This window comes from Lepidochelys olivacea (genome assembly GCF_965140295.1).
Source record: "Lepidochelys olivacea isolate rLepOli2 genome assembly, chromosome: 8".
In the NCBI taxonomy this organism is placed as follows: domain Eukaryota; kingdom Metazoa; phylum Chordata; order Testudines; family Cheloniidae; genus Lepidochelys; species Lepidochelys olivacea.
The window spans coordinates 55,539,881-55,560,611 of NC_140418.1; positions in this window are offsets into that span (position 1 = coordinate 55,539,881).

Below are 20,731 nucleotides of genomic sequence, written 5' to 3' on the forward strand. Positions count from 1 at the left end.
TGCAGCAGCCCCACCACGTGAGCAACCCTATTGTTGGTGCCCTCCAACTTCCTGCCACAGAGCCAGGACCCTGAAAGTCCCAGTTCTAGCTAGGCTTCCCACTCCATGGCAGCATAAGGACTCCACAACCCTCACCTCCTGAAGTTGGGGAAGCCAGATTCCTCATTTAGAGGAATGGGGGAGGGAGGGGGAGAAGAACCAAGAAGGTTTCAATTGTTCCGAGTGAAATTTTGGAAACATGTAGCTTTTGTGCTAAATTGGAATAAAAGAAGTTTCCATGTCTCAGAATTTCAGCATTTCAATCAGCTCTGCTTAGGACTTGTCTACACAGGGAAAATTACCAGTATAATTATAATAAGTTTCTCAGTGTTGACAAGCTCCTACACATCTGAACTAGAGTAAACTCTTCCCAGAACATTGGGAAGTATATGGAGGTTTCAAACAACCAGAACCCATTCAATTATACTCTTGGCAATTTCCCCCCCTAGTGGCTCATTTTGTACTTTAGATGGCAAACTAGTTGCTTTTTTCCCCAAATAGCAATTTTCCTACAGCTAATAATTGATATGTATATAGGGCCTTTCAGCCAAGTGAGCTCAGACTGCTCAAGCTTCAGAAACCACACACTGTACATGCACAAATCATTTCCCTGACCTCTGAGGTGGAAGGTAGCACCCAGGAGCTGATCAGTATCCAGCAACACTATACAACTGTTCAGGGCAGAAAGTGAAGAATACTATATCCACTTGAAGCTACAGAGGGAATTTAAGATCAATTTAACGATAGTTACTCTATTTAAATTTGGCTAGGAGATCTTAAGTAGCATAAGTCAACTCTTCATAGTTCAGGACTTGATTTCATGAAAACTTGATTTGAGCCAATACAGAGGGAGATGACATACTAGTTCCTCTCTTGAGCTGCCTTACTGTTTTCCAGAAAGTCTTTATTAGAGAGAGAAAAGAAAGCTAACTCTAGCTGTTATGGTTCCAAAGAAATACTTGGTTTGCATTTTTATAGCTATCTGTCTGAATCTGAAGCAGCTGAGAAGTGTGAACTCCACTTTCAAATGGACATTAAATGCCAATTATGCTTTAGAGGTCAACATTGCTAAGCATTTCACTGCTCAAGGCATGTAAGAAAGATGAGAAAGTGTCATATTATGAAGATCTACACAATCTATTCCAACTGACAGCTTGTTTGGATGTCACAAAATGCATGGCATCTCCAAGGCTCTCCATTTCTAGTCCCCTCCCATCATGTCAGGAAAGAGTCAAAGTCAAGTAGCTGGCAGGCCATTTGGCCCCCACCAAGGGGAAAGCTAAACAACTGCATCTGAACCCCTGGGTGTATTCAAACTTCAGTAAAGGGGAGCCAAGCAGAGGCCTGACAGCACATCACATTTATCATCTGCAAAGTTTTGCTGCCTCAGGTGGCCAGACTACACTGAAAGTATCCCTTCTTCCTCAAAAAGCCCACCACACACACAAACCACCATTCAATCCTTGGTTTGATGTCCCATCTGAGAAACAGCATGCAAGGCAATACCATATGTTGGTTCAGAAACAATTAAGGATAGCCTACTGTATCAGTAACCCTGCTTCCAATAGCACGTGTTTTTTCTGACCCTATTCCTTTCTAGTTTGTGATCTTATAGGATCATTGGCTGTTGGCATGGATGCAGGCCACTTTTGTGCAAGTCACTTTGTTTACTTGATTATTCCTGAAGATACCAGGAATAGCATACCTCCTGTGCTGTGAATTGTGCATCCTATCATAGGCGTTTCAATGCAATATTAATGAGCAACAGCAGTTGCCAAATAAGCACAAAGAAAAGGAGTACTTGTGGCACCTTAGAGACTAACCAATTTATTTGAGCATGAGATTTCGTGAGCTACAGTTCACTTCATTGGATGCACACAGAAGATCAGCAGTGAAAGTTAACTCTCCCTATCCTCTCTCCTTCTCTGTATCTCAAGTTTGGCTAGAAGTTATCCAGCTACCTCAAAGTCCTCATACAAGAGTTCTAAAGCTGAACTTAGAGGGGTTTGATTCTAGATGGAGTTGAATGCAGCTTCTGAACACTGACAAGGTGGTTGCCATCTTGTACAGTTAGACACTTGTTGGAACATAACATGATTAGTGTTCAATAGAAAGATAGTTAAATGTCTTAATATAACCTCAGTAACTGGAGTCAATTAGCTGTACTTCTTCCTGTCAAAGAGCTTGGTCTAGTAGTAGGATAGCCCAGGAATTGATAGTTCAGACTGATAAACAGTAACAGTTGCTAGTGAAGGAGATTAGCTGTTTGGGGGGGGAAGGCTGCTGAGCCAAGCGGTGTAAAATATTTTCAGCGAAACCTGAAACCAAGCAAGATTCACCTGGTATTGAGTGTCGCTGCAGACATGAAGCTGAGCCCAGGTTTGTTTAAAGGTTTCATGCCTTTCAAGGAAATACAGGCCCAGCTTCAAGAGCTTGTTTCACTTCAAAACAATTTAGATCTCAGTCAAGCCAGAACTAGGTAAAATTTGTCAGGTTTCATTTGAACATGAGACTAGTAGATATGACTATGTCAAGCTAAACCAACGGTGAGATTTAGATTAACACAACCCCATTCCAAGAGATCCAGTTTGCTGAGGTGCACACAATTTTGCTACAACATAATTAATGCTGTAAATTACCCATTTGTCCTTTTAATGGAGTTGCATAAAGCATATCATTTTAAAAGTTCCCCCTCACCCCCAGGATAAAGTGAAGAACCCTCAGTCAGGTATTGCCTCCTGTTAGATTATGTTAATTTCTAACAGTCTTCAAGCTTCCTTATGCTTTGACAGCTGCTTTGCCCTGTGTCATTGGTACACAGATGTCCCTTGCTGACAGAACAACAGAACCAGATCATTCAGAATTTGCATCATTTGATAACATTGCTGTATTTTTTCCCTTTTGATGCAGCCTTACTCTGGGAGAAGCCAGCCAGGAGCACTACTCTTTTTTAAATAGATATACATGCATCATTCCTTGGGTGGTTAATACCCCTAAGAAATTTCCAGATAATTTGGATTTTTGCTTTTGCAGTGTTAGCTTGGCAGCAGTGCTGACCTAGGATTAGAATAGTCACTTTGTCTTCCCCAGGAAGACGGCAGCTTTGCCCTCTAATGTAGAGCTCTTAGTTACAAGCCAGGCTGACCCTCATGAAAGCCTGGTTTGTGTGGAGTCAGAACTCTGTCTGGCTCCTTTTAAAAAGAGCCGTATCATGCAGGGCACAGCCTGTTCCATTGTCCACCATTTGGAGACTTGTCTGGTATCTCGTGTTTCCCTCAGGAGTAACTGCCTGCTTAATTTGGCATCAGTAGACAGTGTATTTTTAAAACTGGGATAACCTAGTTTATCACCTCAAAGCAGCCCTATACAGAATATAAATCTGAATTAATTTATTCAGACTTACTCCCTTAGCTTAATGCTAACATCTGTCTCTAATGCTCATGATTTAATTGCAGGTACTATGATTTGGTGATTTTTTTAATTTTTAAAGAGAGACCCAGCTCCTGGAATTATGCTACTGCATGAGAATTTAATTTAGAAATAACATTTCTAGTCCTCATGGTTTCAGAAAAAGCTTCTAAATAAGAACCATGAAAGTTCAGAGGCAGAAGGCAAAGGAACAATTGGATTTTAAAAACTAGACTCATGCTTTTTGGACACTTGGGACTGGCAAACTGAGTATCTCTGTGGTCTCTTGAGGTTTAAGGACTTGCATATATTTTAGCAAAAGTTTGATATAAGTATTATTTTTCCCAGTCCCTCACTCCAGAAACTGTTATATTAAAGTCATAACTTCATTCATACTCCATAGCCCAGAGAAGACTGGTTAGGTGGCCAACAGACTGGAGGTGGGCCCCAGTTATGCACCAGCAAGTCTCTTGCTGTGGGGGCATAACAAGGGGACTCAGTCCTGGATACTCCAAGAACCATCATAGGCTCTTCATCAGGAATATAACCAGCTTCCCACACACAGCAGGAAGCGGGTGAATGGAGACATCCTTTTTCCCCCTCTTTGGAAGCCTGGACTCTGGAAAGCAAGCAGATACTCTATTATTCCTAGCCTAGGGTGAGTATCAGGGTTGGAAGGGACCTCAGGAGGTCATCTAGTCTAACCCCCTGCTCAAAGTAGGGCCAATCCCCAGCTAAATGGCTCCAGGCCAGTGGGGGCTGCAGGAAGTGGCAAGGGCCAAGGGATGTGCTGTCTGCTGCTTCCTGCAGCCCCCACTGGCCTGGGACTGCGAACCGTGGCCAGTGGGAGCCATGATTGGCCAAACCTGTGGATGCAGCAGGTAAACAAACCTGCCCGGCCTGCCAGGAGGCTTACCCTGGTGGGCCGCATGCCAAAGGTTGCTGATCCCTGCCCTAGACTTTCCACATACTACTAGAGTCTACCCAGAACACTCTTCAGACAAAGCCCTTACATACCCCCAACTCTTGCCCAGCATTTCTCCTTCCCTACTCTCAGCTCTAAGGCACCTTTAAGTGCTATCCAGGCTCCTTCCAAAGCCCATTCTGGAGAGGCACACATACACGCATCTACCACATGTGTCAAGAGTCACCTAACAGATATATTTCAGGTTTCAGAGTAACAGCCGTGTTAGTCTGTATTCGCAAAAAGAAAAGGAGTACTTGTGGCACCTTGGAGACTAACCAATTTGAGCATGAGCTTTCGTGAGCTACAGCTCACTAAGTGAGCTGTAGCTCACGAAAGCTCATGCTCAAATAAATTGGTTAGTCTCCAAGGTGCCACAAGTACTCCTTTTCTTTTTGCGAACAGATATAGCTACTTTGTGTCTTATATGCCTACCCTTTCCCAGAACACACTGGGGCACATCCACAACTCCTAGAATTCCCTTTCACCTGAGAACAAGGGGAAACAGGCTGTGCTGGGTTTGTAGCCTCTCTTAAAGGGCCAGTATGTCCTGTCAGAATATGGAATTGCATAAATGTGGGCCAAATTCTGCTCACCCCAGTGTAATTCCAGAGCAGCTTCACCTGATTCTGGGTTTATATCAATGTAAACAAAAGCAAATTATGACCCCAAGCGTATAATCAGTTCAGAGGATCTGGCAGCACAAACAGGCTTTGTTTTTTTTCCTCCTTGACACAGGAGAGTACGATCTGTGACTCCACAAGAACTTGAAGTTAAAGATTCTGGATATTACCGCACAATACAGAAACAATGGCTTCTGGACACTGCTGCAGGCAAGCCAGCCTGCAGAGCTACCCACAGCACTGATCAGCACAGGAGTTACCCAAAGGGGAAATAAGTAGTAAAAATTCAGTCATATAGTTGACTGTTTGGTTATAGGAATTAGCAGTAATTATATACTAAAAGCAAAACTGCAGTGTAATTGTGATGTATCTATGCTTCAATTACAGTGAATATTTTAGAAAGTGAGAACTAAAGACGAAGGTAGATTCAGTAAAGAACAGAAATAGTAAGGAAGTTCTGAATAGTGCATATTGTAAAAGCAAGAAAGTTGTAAGTAAGGAGTCACTGAGGATTAAGGACAAGAAGGTGAAGCTATTGCTATATTAGATTTTTCAAAAATCTAAATATTTGAGGGGGGAATATGATCTATAGCGGTTGCTAATATGAAAGTTATTCCTGGGCAGAAGTAGTAGGAAAGTGTTGAAATTGGTCTTTATTCTAGAATCACAGAAGAGAGGGAAAAGACTTGGGTCTTCCAGATTCAGTACCTCCTTCTAGTCCTTTGTCTGATCACTTTACAGCACACTTCATAGATACAATCAGGAAAAACTTCCTGACAGTTATCTTAGATTTACCCTTTCTTAACTAGGAGTAAAAAGGATAAAATTCTTTTTATCATCCTAGATAATCCTCCTCCTCCCTCAGTATTAATGCCCTTCATATAGTTTATAATGTCCTTCAACTTCGATTCAGGTATATGCTTAATGGTATCCCTCTTCAAGATCACATGCTGAAGTGCTTTCCTGAATAAAGATTAAAAAGTTATAACTCAGCCTAGCTATACCTTTTAATATTGTCCTCAAATCAGTTTTCCCTGATTTTTGTTTTACTCTTCTGTAAAACTAATGGTATAACAGATACATCAAAGATGGAAGTCACAAAGATGACTGAAAACAAAATATTGGACCAATATGAAGGCTACTTTGGAGTCATTACAATTGTCTCAGTGTTACTGCCACATAGCTTGCATTCCAAAAATCTGTAGAGAATTTTAGCTGGAAAAAAGTTGTTGGTTTCCTTTAATAAAAAAAAAAGTGTTCTCCAATATAATCAAAGACATCAATCTTCAGTAAGTACCGATGGCTTGATTCTAAAGGCAGCTGGTCAGAAATTACTTTTGTTTTCTTACAAATCTTAGAGCATCCTTTAATGTTGTTCTGTCTCTGCACCTGTTGAAGCCCTTTAAGGAAAGTCAGGCTTGAGGGAATTTTAATGGCCGAGTTATGCACTTTTGAAGACATGAACCCCACAACAGTTTTAACTATAGCAGCACTAACAATGTGGTGATACCAATACTATTATCTAGGAGGAGCCATGGTTACATTTGACAACACAGAGTTCAGTATACCAGAAGATGTTCTAGAGTAGTGTCGTGCAAAAAAAAAACAAACAAACAAAAACAAAACTTGATTATAGACACTACAGGAGAAAAAAAAGACAAGCCATCATATTTTTCAGACTGGTATCTTTCCATTTGTATGTTGCCATCCAATCTTGAGTGATTAACTCATTCTGCCCCCTCCCAAAATTATTGCTCTGGGAAAGTCTGATATTAAACACATTCTAGGATACAAACCAAGCATCTATTTGGTACACACAATGCTCTATTTCTTCTCATTACCTACCAGGTCAGCCCCATGTTATAGGGCAACTGTCACCCCCAAATTCCACTTCACCTACACTGCTTTCTCATTCTTAAGATGATTTTTATTACAGTAGCACCAAAACACCCCAATCAGGGCCCCAGTGTGCTAGGCACTGTACACCACAGTGAAGAGATAGACCTTGCTCAAAAAGCTTGCATCCAAAGTTTTCTTCCTGCATTAGGAATTCTCAATGTAATTTTAAAAAATAAATAAGTGCTCAAACAGGCATCCAGATTAGCTCTCATTCTTCAGGTTAAATGAGCTTAAAGTGTACATACTAGATATATTTAAAAGCCTGCTGACACTTAAAATCCATGTTCCAATGTTTAGTACAAGGACTTACCTGTCTAGCTTAGGGTCTATCTTCCAGCTGAAGTGATTTAGACCTTCAACCAAGCAGAGAAGTCCATCCTTTCTGGATTGTTAAGAGGAGGTGGGGCAGGGAAAAAGTTTTCCACTCCAGTCTTTAGCTGGGCACAGCTATTGCTTCCAAAAGGGCCTTGTTTCTCTTCCACAACACTCTCCCCTGGGTTCAGCTTTAGCCTCTGCTAGGTTACACTCAGTATTTCCATCTGTCCCTTGTTTGCAAGGGTCACTACTTCCCTTCACTAAGCCTAGGTAGCATTACAGGGCAATGTCACACCCATCTTTTTATATAGGTTCCAGGGGTGCTGGAACAATGTGCATAGTGGGGGTGCTGAGAGTCATTCAACCAAACTTTAAACCCTTTATAGCACAGAAACCACTTCAAGCCAGGGGTTGCAACAGCACCCGCAGTTCTAGCACCTATGATGGAATCCCAGTCCTCAGAACTCTAAACAGCTAGTCCAGCCACACCTCTAGAGCCTCAACTGTATTATCTTTCCTTCCCAGGAACTCTTCCTACACGCCCAGCCCTTCCACACATATAGAACACTAACTTGCCAGGGCTGCTCTCCCTAAAATCCATCTTCATTCAGACCCCTCAGAAGTTGCTCTTCACTAGGCCCTCCAAAGACTGTTCTTATGTCCCCCGACAGCAGGCCTAGGTTAATCACATGATCCACCTGCTGCATTGCAGTGATCATTTCCTACACCTGGGGAGGTGAATTAAGTATGGCACAGGTGAAGTTGAGCCCCAACCCTCTTAAAGGACCAGTTCACCCTGTGACAGCACATCCCTGTTATAGAATTCTTACCTGGGTTTTATTCATTTTGGGTCAGATCCTCTAAGGTATTTAGGCTTCTAACTTCCATTGATTTCAATAGAAATTAGGAGCCTAAATATATTTGAGGATCTGGCCCTTTACCCCAAATACTAAGGGCCAGATTCTCAGCTGGTGCAAATCAGCATAGCTCCACTGAAGTAATTTACACCAGCTGAGACTCTGGCCCTTAGTATTCAGGGTAAAATTCTGGGCCAATTAAGGTCAATAACAAAATTCCCATTGGCTTCAGTAGGGATAGAATTTCATCCTTGATATTTAATAAATGTCTATTTAAGACTAAACATATTTAATCTACTGCTGATAAAGTTTTTAAATTTAAAAAAATCTGCTCTTAAAAAGATAGTTGACACTGCTCATTAACCATATTTACACTCACATCATATAACTGCAGGCTAAGGGATGGGCTGATCCACAATTACAGAGCTAGCACTGCTAAATTTCATAATCTGGGCTTTAAACTTTAGTAGATTATTATGGGAGTAGAAGGTCACTTTACTAGCTATATTTATCACTTGACAATTAACAGAAAGGAAAAAATAAGGCCTTTTGCCCTCAAACTAGAACATAAGGTCAGAATCATGACTGGCATTGGCAAGGGTAGGAGGAATCCAGCGATATTAGTGGTTCCTCAGAGCACAAATAATCACCATTAGAATGTTGGCAGCAGTCTTATGATACGCTGTGCCGAATGGGCTAGCAAACAGTATTTTTCTCATGTCCTGAGCTGTCTTCCAGTTGTCTACAACTTGTAGACACAGTTCCTAAAAGAAAAATTAATAATAACAAATTAAAAACAATGTGCTCAATCTTTCTTCTCACTTCCTGGCATATGAAATTTAAAAAAAACATCAGGAGAAAAATACCATTTGTTTCCAGAGTCCTTGGGGAACAGAAACACGAAACTTGGATATGACTCAGAGGCTTGTCTAGAAGACAACATTTGTCACACTTCCCAATATTTAACTGATCTAAGAAGCTAGTATCTGTAGCAAATACGTGAACTATAATTTAAGTCATTTCCCTACATGGGGATCTATTCTGACCTCTGTTCACAACTTAACTCTTATTATTAGCAATGATGGGAGCTGTAAGCATATTGAAGGGAATTCACACTTATGCTGGTTTAGTATTCTGTCTCCAGCATACTCTTCTTTTGGTGATGGCTATACTTAACCCTGCCAGTGCTAATAATGGTTTCATCTTGTGTACAAATTCTTGCAAAGTTTTGAGGATAAACTTTTCCTCTAATCTCTTCTATCCCTCATCTAATTTCCCCAGACCCCCAACGTCCCATACATTCCTCCTCTTCTCCCCAGGAGAAATGTATGATGCAGAGTTGAGATCTAAGAAACTACACTGTCCCTAGTTAAGATATAACATAACCAGCTGGGCAGTGATGATACAGTAAATACACATTAGATGCTAATTCTTCAATGTTAGTGAAAATAATGCAGTGTAAGTAAGGGACAAGTGCAGTCTTTGAGTGAGGGGGAATGTTCATCTGGGACCGGCCTTTTTTTCTTTTTTAAAGTTGTGTGGGTGAAAGAGGAATAGGTGTCCTACCTGCAACTGGCCTCCTCTTGACTATAGGAACAATCCTGTGTTCTAACGTCTATTCATCTATGACTTTAGTGCTTTCGTACAACCAAGAACTAAGTCTTGGCTGAAATACACATTAGTCACGATTAGTCTTCAAAGTGCATATAGGCCCCTATCAAAAGACGCAAGTGATATGGTTGTGTTTCCTCATTCTTTGTAGAGTTTCCCCAAATAGTCTTCATTATTCAGTAAGACAGAGGGCAAAGGCCTACTCCTTACACTGCCAGACAGGGGAGTTCACCTCAGACTACATCTCCTGCTGTCCACATACCAACAGCTGGAAAGGTTCCCTACTTAGGCCCAGATAATCAAAGATATTTAGGCTAAAATTGAAGATTTGGGCTTTATACCATAGTCAAGATCTAATTGTTTAAACTAAGGAGCTCTATAAAATAGCTGTCTAGGACAGAGAGAGTATCATTGGATTAGCTCAGGTTCAACAGAGAACAGAGTCTGTTACAGTGAGGTAGGAAGGCTCACTTTAGTTTAGCCAAGAGGGCAGGTTTGGGGTGGGATTTTTGGCTTCTTGATTGTGTTATTTTAAACATTTTTATCTAGAGCTCCCTGATACACTCTTCTAACAGGGAGCTTGGTACCAGGGTCTGTTAGACTTAGAAAACACTTCTCTTGAGAGGCTCTTCCACAGATCTCACTTTTGGGGCATTTTTTTTTATATTCATGCTGATTTATTCCTTTGGTCAATGTCGTCTTATGACTCCCATAAACAGCTCATCTATATTTAACATACTAGAGCGTCTTTCATCCAAAGATTCCAAATAGGATGACAAACTACACAGAAACTAGCATTAAGGCCACATCCAACTATTATCCTTCTCCCTTAAACACCCACTTTAAAGTATGCTCACAGATTCCAATACAATTTTGGCTGACCATTCTATGAATCTGATTTTGCTGACCCCTTGAGTCATTTAAATTGATTCTATACATTGGGGTCACTACATCTGTCACCGAAACGCACATATCTCTGATGTAGAAGGCAGCAGATTTTAAACAGTATGCGGTTGCATTACAAACAGTGCAGGTCAACAAATGAAATATATAATCTTCATCTGAAACCATTAAGGGCAAGGGCGGTGTCAATTTCTGAATACAAATAACCCATGAGACATTAGCCAAAGTAAGATTATTGTGTTCTATCTTCTTGTTTATTTGTCCAGTGAATCTAAGGCTATGTCTACACTTTAAACACTACAGTGGCACACCTGTAGCTCTGCAACTCTGCTGCTGTAGCGCTTCAGTGTAGACAATTACTACAGCAACTGGAGGGGTTCTCATGCTTCTGTACGTAATCCATCTCCTCAAGAATCAGTAGCTAGGCCAACAGAAAAATTCTTTCATTAACCTACTGCTGTCTGCACTGGGGGTTAGGTTGGGTCAATTAAGTCTCTCAGGGGTGTTAAAGATGTTGTTATGCCGATGTAACTTTTCAATATAGACCAGCCATAAGAATCTCAGACATTGCAACAAATAACAGTCAAATAGTTTAATAATTCATTTTCCTTTCTGTCTAGTCTGAATGCCCTGTTAAATACATTATACAGTAGAACCTCAGAGTTAACGATCATCTTGGGAGTAAGGTTGTTCGTAACTCTGAACAAAACGTTATGGTTGTTCTTTCAGAAGTTTACAACTGAAGATTGACTTAATACAACTTTGAAATTTTACCACATAGAAGAAAAATGCTGCTTTTAACCATCTTAATTTAAATGAAACAAGCACAGAAATAGTCACCTTACCTTGACAAATCTTTTTTTTTCAACTTTCCCTTAATTTTGTTAGTAGCTTTTAAGACAGTACTGTACTGTATTTGCTTTTTCCTTTTTTGTTTTTGTTTTTTTTGGTCTCTGCTGCCGCCTCATTGCATACTTTTGGTTCCAAATGTGGGGTTGACTGGTCAGTTCGTAACTCTGGTGTTCATAACTTTGAGGTTCTATTGTACTGGCTAAAGATAAGAGGAATACAGTTAATATTCCCAGTATACATGTGAGATTCCTTCAGATGTGTGAATCAATACAATATTTATGATGTATGAGACCCAGAGAATACTTTCAGATGATCCCAAAGAGTAAAATAAGTCTGGAAGTTCTACATCACTCTTACACAGATTTTATTCCTTAATACAGATGCATAACAAAGTTTTGCTATATTAGGATTCCCCAGTGGACTGTGTTAGGATATCCTGAAGAAATTTCTCTGCAAATCATGTGGAACATGCTGAAGTTTGTGCTATGTTTAAAAATATTTATGTAGCCCATCGGAAGAGGGCTAATATTTCATATAAAGCACGTTTATTTGTAGGGTAAATGACTTTTTTTAAAAAAAAAACACCAAGGATTCAAACATGTGTAAGCAGGGGAATGGTCCCACTATTGCGGGGAACTTTCCTGGCTGCTGCACTACCCCAGTGAAATGGGCTAGCCGAAGGATCTGAGTCCTCACTCCCACTTCTTTTACCCAGAGGCCTCGCTGCCCTCGAGGACTCCCCTTCAACTCTCCTGTCTGGCAGAGTCCTCGTAACCCCAACAAGGCTGGGCCCAGGATTCCTGGTAGGCTTGACCCCCCAACCTTGCTGTGGTCACCTAGGGCAGGGGCTAGGGTGTCCCCACGCCGGGGTGCTCTGTCTGCACTGGGCGCTTCCCTGACCCACTGATCATTACATACAATTTAAAGGAAATACAATTTATTTAATCAGCAATTAATTTAAAAAAGAATAAGAAAAATGGGAATGGTTAAAGGAAAACGCATCACCCCACTCTGTGGCAAGGAACATCACAAACCGTGTCTCTGGAATGTCAGGGCAGTTCACAGTCTGTTCCTTGTAGGTCCCAGGCCTTCTTCTCAGGCCTTGGCTGTGCTGCAGGGATGCTGCAGGGATGTGGGTTGGATACTTGCTCTGGTGGTGGCCACACACCTCCGGGCTTTGGGTGGGACCCTTTTTCCCAGCATCAGCCCCCCATCAGGTTAAGATTCCCCTCTCAGTCTGTCCTGCAAGGACCCTTGGCTGGGGGTGTCTTTCTGAGCTGCGCCCTTTGCCCAGGGTCCCCCCTTGGCTGGCCCCAGTTGCTCATCGCACCCAGCTCCAGCCCCAGCTCCACTGTTCTAGCTCCGGGTCCACTCTGCCTCGGCACTGATGCTGCTGCTGCTTTGCCTCCATCCCCCTGGGCTGCTTCTCTGGTCTTGTGGCTCTGTGGCTGCAACCCTGCTCCCAGCACAGGATCTGCTCCCTGAGCTGCTTTTCTGGCCTCTCTGGATCTGGCACAGCTCTGATCCCCAGCTCAGCTTGGACTCCTGCTTTCTCCTTAGCTTGGCCCCACTCTATCTGACCCAGACAATTCCAGCTCACACGGAGGACAGGACCCACCCTGGCCTCCTGACTCCCTGATTAGCCTGCCTGTCTTGTCAATCAAGCTGACCTGGAGCATTGGCCTCTCCCCATTGTTCCTGGGGACTGTCAGTCTCAGGGTCCTGATTTCCCATTGACTCTTCCCTTTTGGTACTGGGAGCTAGCCAACCAAAACGCTCACTGAATGTTAACAAGAGTCCCCTTACATACGCATCTTGATTTGTTTCTTTACGACAATGAGAACAGCTTTCACAGTTGAAAAATATGTGAGAGATTTTCTAAGCGGCAAATGCCAGCTCAGCACCTAACCTCAGCACCTAATTGCCTTTGAAAATCTCCCTCTAAATGACCTATTTCAGTGAACATTTGAATAGAATAATGCTGAAAAGGCTCTCCCTTGTAATGTGATTTTCCACCTTCCTAGGAGCTGGTCCACCCAATGTTTTCTGGGTTTACTGTAACATATAAACTCTTGTATGTTGCAGGTACCAGCAACGTGCTGGAAGTTTGGATGGCCACGTTTCCAAGCAAGGGCAGGGTCAATGGGTGTTCCTCCATTAAACCGATTTGATTTGCTCCTCTTATTTTCTTAGATAATTAAGGTTTCTGTGGTCCCCTAACAGATAAAAGGACCCAGACAGAATACTTGTATGAAAATACAAGTGGGGCTTTAGGAGCTGTGGTTCTGATGCAGCAGCCCTTCCTCCACACATGACCAGTGACTGGAGAATCATAGAATCATAGAATATCAGGGTTGGAAGGGACCTCAGGAGGTCATCTAGTCCAACCCCCTGCTCAAAGCAGGACCAGTCCCCAACTAAATCATCCCAGCCAGGGCTTTGTCAAGCCGGGCCTTGAAAACCTCTTAAGGAAGAAGATTCCACCACCTCTCTAGGTAACCCATTCCAGTGCTTCATCACCCTCCTAGTGAAATAGTTTTTCCTAATATCCAACCTAGACGTCCCCCACTGCAACTTGAGACCCTTGCTCCTTGTTGTGTCATCTGCCACCACTGAGAACAGCCTAGTTCCATCCTCCTTGGAATCCCCCTTTAGGTAGTTGAAGGCTGCTATCAAATCTCCCCTCACTCTTCTCTTCTGCAGACGAAATAAGCTCAGTTCCCTCAGCCTCTCCTCATAAGTCAGTGGTTCTCAACCAGGGGTCTGGAGCTCCCTGGGGGGCTGCAAGCAGGGCCAGCATTGGACTCACTGAGGCCCAGGGCAGAAAGCAAAAGCCCCACTGCCTAGGTCTGAAGTCCGGGGCCTTGAGCCCTGCCATCTGGGGCTAAAGCCAAAGCCTGAGCAATGTATCTTTGCAGGGCCCCCAGTGGTTTAAGGCCCCAGACAATTGCCCTGCTTGCTACCCCCTAACATCGGCCCTGGCTTTTATATGCAGAAAATCAGGTATTTTTTGTGGCACAAGAAGGGCCGTGGAGTTTTTATAGCTTGTGGGGCCTCAGAAAGAAAAGGGTTGAGAATCTCTGTCATGAGTCATGTGCCTCAGCCCCCTGTCTCTTCATCACATGTGCACACAGCACCTGGCACAATGGGATTCCTGACCTCTGACTCTTCTGTAAGTGCAAATAAGAATTGATTTTAATAATTACTTTGCTTTTTGCATCTAGCAACTTTTTAATTGCAGCATACCTCTGTAAATGCAGTGCTGCTGAGTTGCTGCCACCTCTGGGGTGGAACACAGCAGCTGTTTAAAGCTGAATGGGGATTTGCAGGAAAACCCAAAACTGCAGATCCATTGGAGTTGCACAGCCAGACAGGTGGGCAAAGGGGAGCAATAAGTGGCCAGAATCCCTGCAGAACCTCAATAGAAATAACCTCCTCCCACAAATCCCATGGGATCCACCAGGTTTGGGGGCCGTCTTTAGATATGCATAACATCCAGCCTGGTGCAAATTATATATGCTTTGTGTCTTCTTTGGGCTAGTATTTGCACATTCACATATGTAGTTAAATTTTATACCTATTGATATATAAACACATTACATTGTGTTTAGATGTATAATGGATCTGATAAAAAAAAAAAGTGCTACCCAGAGTTCTAGGTGCCAGGGTTCTACCAAAAGTTAAAAATACAATTGGAATGAAAGGGAAATCTGGCAGCTTCCACACACCTTCAGCCACAAATCTAGACAACTGCAAATAGACACCACTCCCCAACAAAACTTTATTTCTCTAATAAACAGCAGCAATCATGGTCCAGCCTCTCCCATTCCTTCCCCCAAAGCTACAGGGTTGGATTTTCATTGCTCCCACTGGAGTTAATGGGAGCTTTTTCACTGACTGTAGTCAAAGCAGAGTTAAGCTGGTGCTGAGTGTGTTTGAAAATCCCACCCTAAGCAAAAAGGAAGGCCTTGCCATACCCCTGGAATTTGTGTTGCACAGGTAACAGTCTCTCACTGAGAATGCCCTACTAGCAGATCCTTCCCATTTAAGCCAGGGGGAGTCCACCTTGAACTCCTCCACTAATAAATAGCAACCGCTGCTCAGTGCTCTGCTCTGATCACTACATATAGTTGGGATTAGTTTTCGGTTTTGGTTCAGTAAAAGTGATCGTATCATCTACTGAATAACAAAATCAAATATATAGAGCCCTGCATGGATACAAAATTTGTATCTGCATCTGATCCGCGATTTGCAAACATGGTCCACGGATATCCTCAGATTTGCAGGGCTCTACATATACTCTTTGATCAGCATCAGTTATATTTCCCTGTTGACTCCCATGACATGCTGCTAATTCAGAGGTGGGCAAACTACAGCCCGCAGGCCACATCTGGCCCTCGGGACCGTCCTGCCTGGCCCCTGAGCTCCTGGCCTGGGAGGCTTACCCTCAGCCCCTCCCCTGCTGTTCCCCCTCCCCCGCAGTCTCAGCTCACTGTGCCACCAGCGCAATGCTCTGTGCTGTGCGGCACGGCTGCCTGTCCTGGTGCAGCCATGCCACCAGCCACCCGTGCTCCAGGCAGCGTGGTAAGGGGGCAAGGGGCAGGGAGTGGGGGGGTGGTGGATAGAGGGCAGGGGAGTTCGGGGGGTGGTCAGGGGCTTGGGATGTGTATAGGGGTCGGGACGGTCAGAGGGCGGGGAACTGGGGGGTTGAATGGGAGCAGGGGTCCCGGGGGGCAGTCAGGAAGGAGAGGAGGGGTTGTATGGGGTGGTGGGGGGCAGTCAGGGGCGGGGATTCCGGGGGCAGTCAGGGGTCAGGGAGCGGGGTGTGTGTGGATGGGGCAGAGGTCTGGGGGGGCAGTCAGGAAGAAGAGGGGGGGTTGGATGGGGTGGTGGGGGCAGTTAGGGGCGGGTTGTCTGGGGGCTGTCAGGGAGAAGGGGTGGTTGGATGGGGCAGGGGTCCCGGGGGGGGCAATCAGGAAGGACAGGGGAGTTGGATGGGGCAGGGGGTCCAGGGGCAGTCAGGGGACAGAGAGGAGGGGGGTGGATGGGGCAGGGGTTACAGGGGGCCATCAGAGGGCAAGACGCGGTGGGGGTCGGATAGGGGGTGGGGGCCGGGCCAGGCCTGGCTGTTCGGGGAGGCACAGCCTCCCCTAACCAGCCCTCCATACAATTTCAGAAACCCGATGCAGCTCTCAGGCCAAAAAGTTTGCCCTCCCCTGTGCTAATTGCTAAAGTCTTACTCACACAAACATGCATCTTATCTTTGTCCCAGGGCCTACAAAATGGGAAGACATACATTTCTTTTTCCTTGGAAAAACCTTGTCATGTTGGACAGATCTAATACTTAACTGTAATGTCTCAAGCATGCTGACCGACAAATATAGTACAGTATGTGTGTCACACTGAGCTGTACTTAGCTGTAAATAGAAATAAAAGGCTATGCAGGCCCCCCAAAAATGGGATAAAGAAATATGCCCTTTCCCAAAGTCCCACTGGGTTAAAGTGGAACTGGGATAATCACAGACTCTTCTGTTTACAGTGCTGCTGTCGTCCAGTGCTTGTTCTGTATCGGTCCAAGACCAATATCCTATACTGTGGTTGCTTCGGGAATTTCTCCTGATATTATTTAATAATGGGTCATGTCCCCGTGGGGATGTGGATCATGAGTAGAGCTGTGCAAATAATGGATTTTTCAATTTGCTGGCAATTCTGAAAAATACTTTTAAAAAATGCTTCAGATTGACAGAAAACTGAAATTTTTTTTAAAAAATTTCAGTTTAATTTCAAGCATTTTTAGGATAATTTTAAAAAAATTAAAGGAAATTTTAAAAAAGTAATTTCAAATAATAAATCAAAATGTTTAATTTCAAAGTGTCCAAATAAAATATTAATTTTGGGGAATGATTTGGTTGGTGTGCTTTTAATCCCCAAAATTGGGCAAAATTAACACTAATTCGCAAAATGTTTTGGTCGACCTGAATCTGCATTTTTGCCAAAAGAAGTTTCACCCAGTTCTAATAATGGGACAGTGTGACACAAGAAAAACAATACCTGTATCATTCACGGTACCATTTCTAAAACCTTTATAAACCTGGCCCTCCTCCATAGCTGATCAGAGCTCTAGTTGCAATGGAATGGATGTAGTTTTGCTGTTTGAGGGTGGGGATAGTAGAGCTGTTGCTGTGGGGAACCAGCAGTCACTAGGACAGGGTTGCAGCTAGTTCATCTACAGGAGCTGTACAGTAAAGGTTGTTGAGTGAATATGAGACCGCTCAGCGGAGAGCTGGGAAGAACGGAACCCTCCACCGGGGTTGGTGCAGCATAAGGGTTAGACCCTGTGTGATACTTTAAAAATTAAGTTGAAAATGACAGGGAGATGTAGACTGACTAACTGATCCAGAGGATCCCAAGAGCAGGTGAAAAGGGGGATTTATTTCTGTGGCTCCTCTTGACATAAATGAGGGGAATGATGAGACTCCCCCACCTTGTACTCTCCTCCCTTTGCAGCAGCTTGAACATTTACCGCTCCCTAAACTCCTAGTTAGTCAAAAATCAAACTAACCTGCCTTCCACCGCATGCAGGTCTTCTGCAGCCCACGCTGAGCTCAAAACTCCCATGAAATCATGCAATTTCTTCTATATCCCTTTTCCTATTATTGCTGCTTCCCAGGATATGTATGCAAAATGAAGTGTTCTGCTTTGTAACCAGCCTCTTCTGCCTAAGCCCTTTCTTTGGAAATGTAACAATTTTTGACAGTTTGTCACCACAGAAGAGGCTTTCATATCATAAAAACTGGTGAATTGAGAAAGAAAAGGAAGTGGATTGTGAAGCAATTTTGCACACACATTACTAGATGACCAGCATTGATAGACATGAAATCGCACATAAAAGTACATGCTGGTGTGATGAGATTTTAGTATATTTTGTCAAAGGTTCTGACAGAGGGTATCTGTGGCTGATGAATCAAAAAGTCTAGACATGTCAGAGGAGCTGTAATAGGTTCAGTGGATAAAACACTGGCCTAACCTACCAACAATTTAGTCTCAGTCTATTCTAAATTGAAATGAGTTTTGTGGTCTTACCCTAGTCTGGATTCTAGCTGACACCTCTGAATAATTCAGCTGAATATCTCCCTCCTGTCAGTAACGCCTCAGATCCAGGATAACTCCCAGAGAACCTAACTGATCTAAAGTGCTCATCACGTCTCCCCTCTTACTCTGTCAGAGGGTGGTTGTGCAGGCCGGAGGTGAGGTCACAGCAGCTACGGGTAGATTTTTAGAGGCTTTTTCAATCTGTCTCCTGCACTATACAATATACAATCTAAGATCTCAGCTTTCTATGTTACTCAAGCACTTTCAGATGGTAAAGGGCATAGGTGGGAAGAATAGCCACTTCTGCACATTTACATTTTTTAAAGATAAACCCTGCTGTTTAATTTAATATTTGCCTTTAAGGAATGAATTGCTGCAGTTATAAATCTCTTACCGAGCAATGGTTTTGCTAAAGAAAAACAACATATCTACACATGCAGAGAGATGGACACAAATCAACAGAGAAGAACTCTCTTCTACTCAGATCTTGCTCTTTACAGAACTTCATTCTAAGCAAAGGATTGCTATACTCGCACACGGTAATGCAGTGAAACAATTTGCGGCTTACATTTTACTTCATTGTAAGTCAGACTACAGCCAAATTTTCTGTGCTGTTTCCATTGCAGTCCCAGCTTCAAACAGTGAAATATCAAAACCTCACAGAAGTTTTAAGGATTTATTTGAAGACCTTTGGAACATTGATCCCCAAGGCTTTTGGACATGCTTTTACATGCTGTTTTGTTTCTGCTCTTACAAGCTATTGTTGAGACTTCACTGCCAACGACAGGCATCATCGAAGAATTGGGGGAAGATCCCTGGTCACATCTGCTGATGGGTATAAATAGATAAATTACTGGAGATATTAGTACAAATCAAGAACAAAAGGCTACGGGTTAGATTGCACACAGTCCCCCTTTATTCTTCACTTGCCTTACATCTCTGGAGCCTGATTCTCCTCTGCATTACAACAATTTTATGCCAGTATAACTATTGAAATAACTACTGTGGAATCTAAGCACGCACAGGTAAATTATATCTATATAGTGATAGCCCTAATCTTCTACTCATCAGTCTTTCCTACATATAGACAACACTGATTGGTGTCAGTATGTATTATGATAGGCAGGGCTGGTAGCACTGCATTTATCAGGGTTGCCTGACATGTCCCATTATAAGGCTCTATTTTCAGTTGCTTATAACCATCACACTTCAACTATTTGGGCTGAAATTTTCCATGCCAGGTGACTGTCCCAGGCAGAGTTGTTTTTTTCTGTTTTGTTTTGAAAACAGTTTAGCTGTTTCTGAGAATGAGGTTAGGGAAAAATACATTCTTTTGCCCATGTTAAAATATTTTGGGGAGCTTTTATTTGAGACACTCCAGAACCCACCTGCTTTGCAGCATGAACTTGAAATTCAGCAGGAGGGTGGCCTCTGTCAGTCTTTTTGTGCCTTTTGTTGTTCCTTTGAAAATCTGCCCAAATTTGACCAAGTTATAAGCCTTTGAAAAATTGCAATTTGCAAATGCTCAGTAGAGACTTTTTAGATTTTTAGTAGCTAAATTCTTGGAAGATTCCATCCACACTGATTGTGCTCCAGCCTTGGGCTGAGCAGGACTTTTCCTGCAATTGCAGCTCTGCGGTGCTGTCAGCCATTAGGGGGCCAGGCCCTAGAAGTCAGAGCAAGGAGTCTGTCTCTCCTGTGCCCTCAATGCCCCTCCTGTTGGGCTGAGGCAGCATGGAGGATGAAGCTGCCTAATTTAAATGCAAAGCAGACAAGAATCAGAGCTGGGAGATGTGAAGGGACTAGATTAAGACAGGGTGGCGGGGAGAGATTGGGACTGGAGGCTGGTAATGGATGAGAAGGAAACTGGGACTAGGAATTGGGGTGAGAGGGAAACAGAGCCAATAGTTTTGACAGGGGCGATTACATTTGGATGAGGAGCTGGAGGAGAATGGGAATGGGATTGGCAAAGCAAGGACACTGGATGGGAAGCAATGGGTTAGGAGAAAGGAGGTGGGCAAAGGGGAGACTGATCTGAGAAGGAACCAAGGTGCAGGGAGGGAGCTGGGAATATATGCGCTAGGAAATTGTGACTGGGAGTCTGGAAAGGTGAGGCTTGCTGGGCAAAGCGACTGGTTCTGGAATAAGAAGCTGGGGGTGTGGGGAGG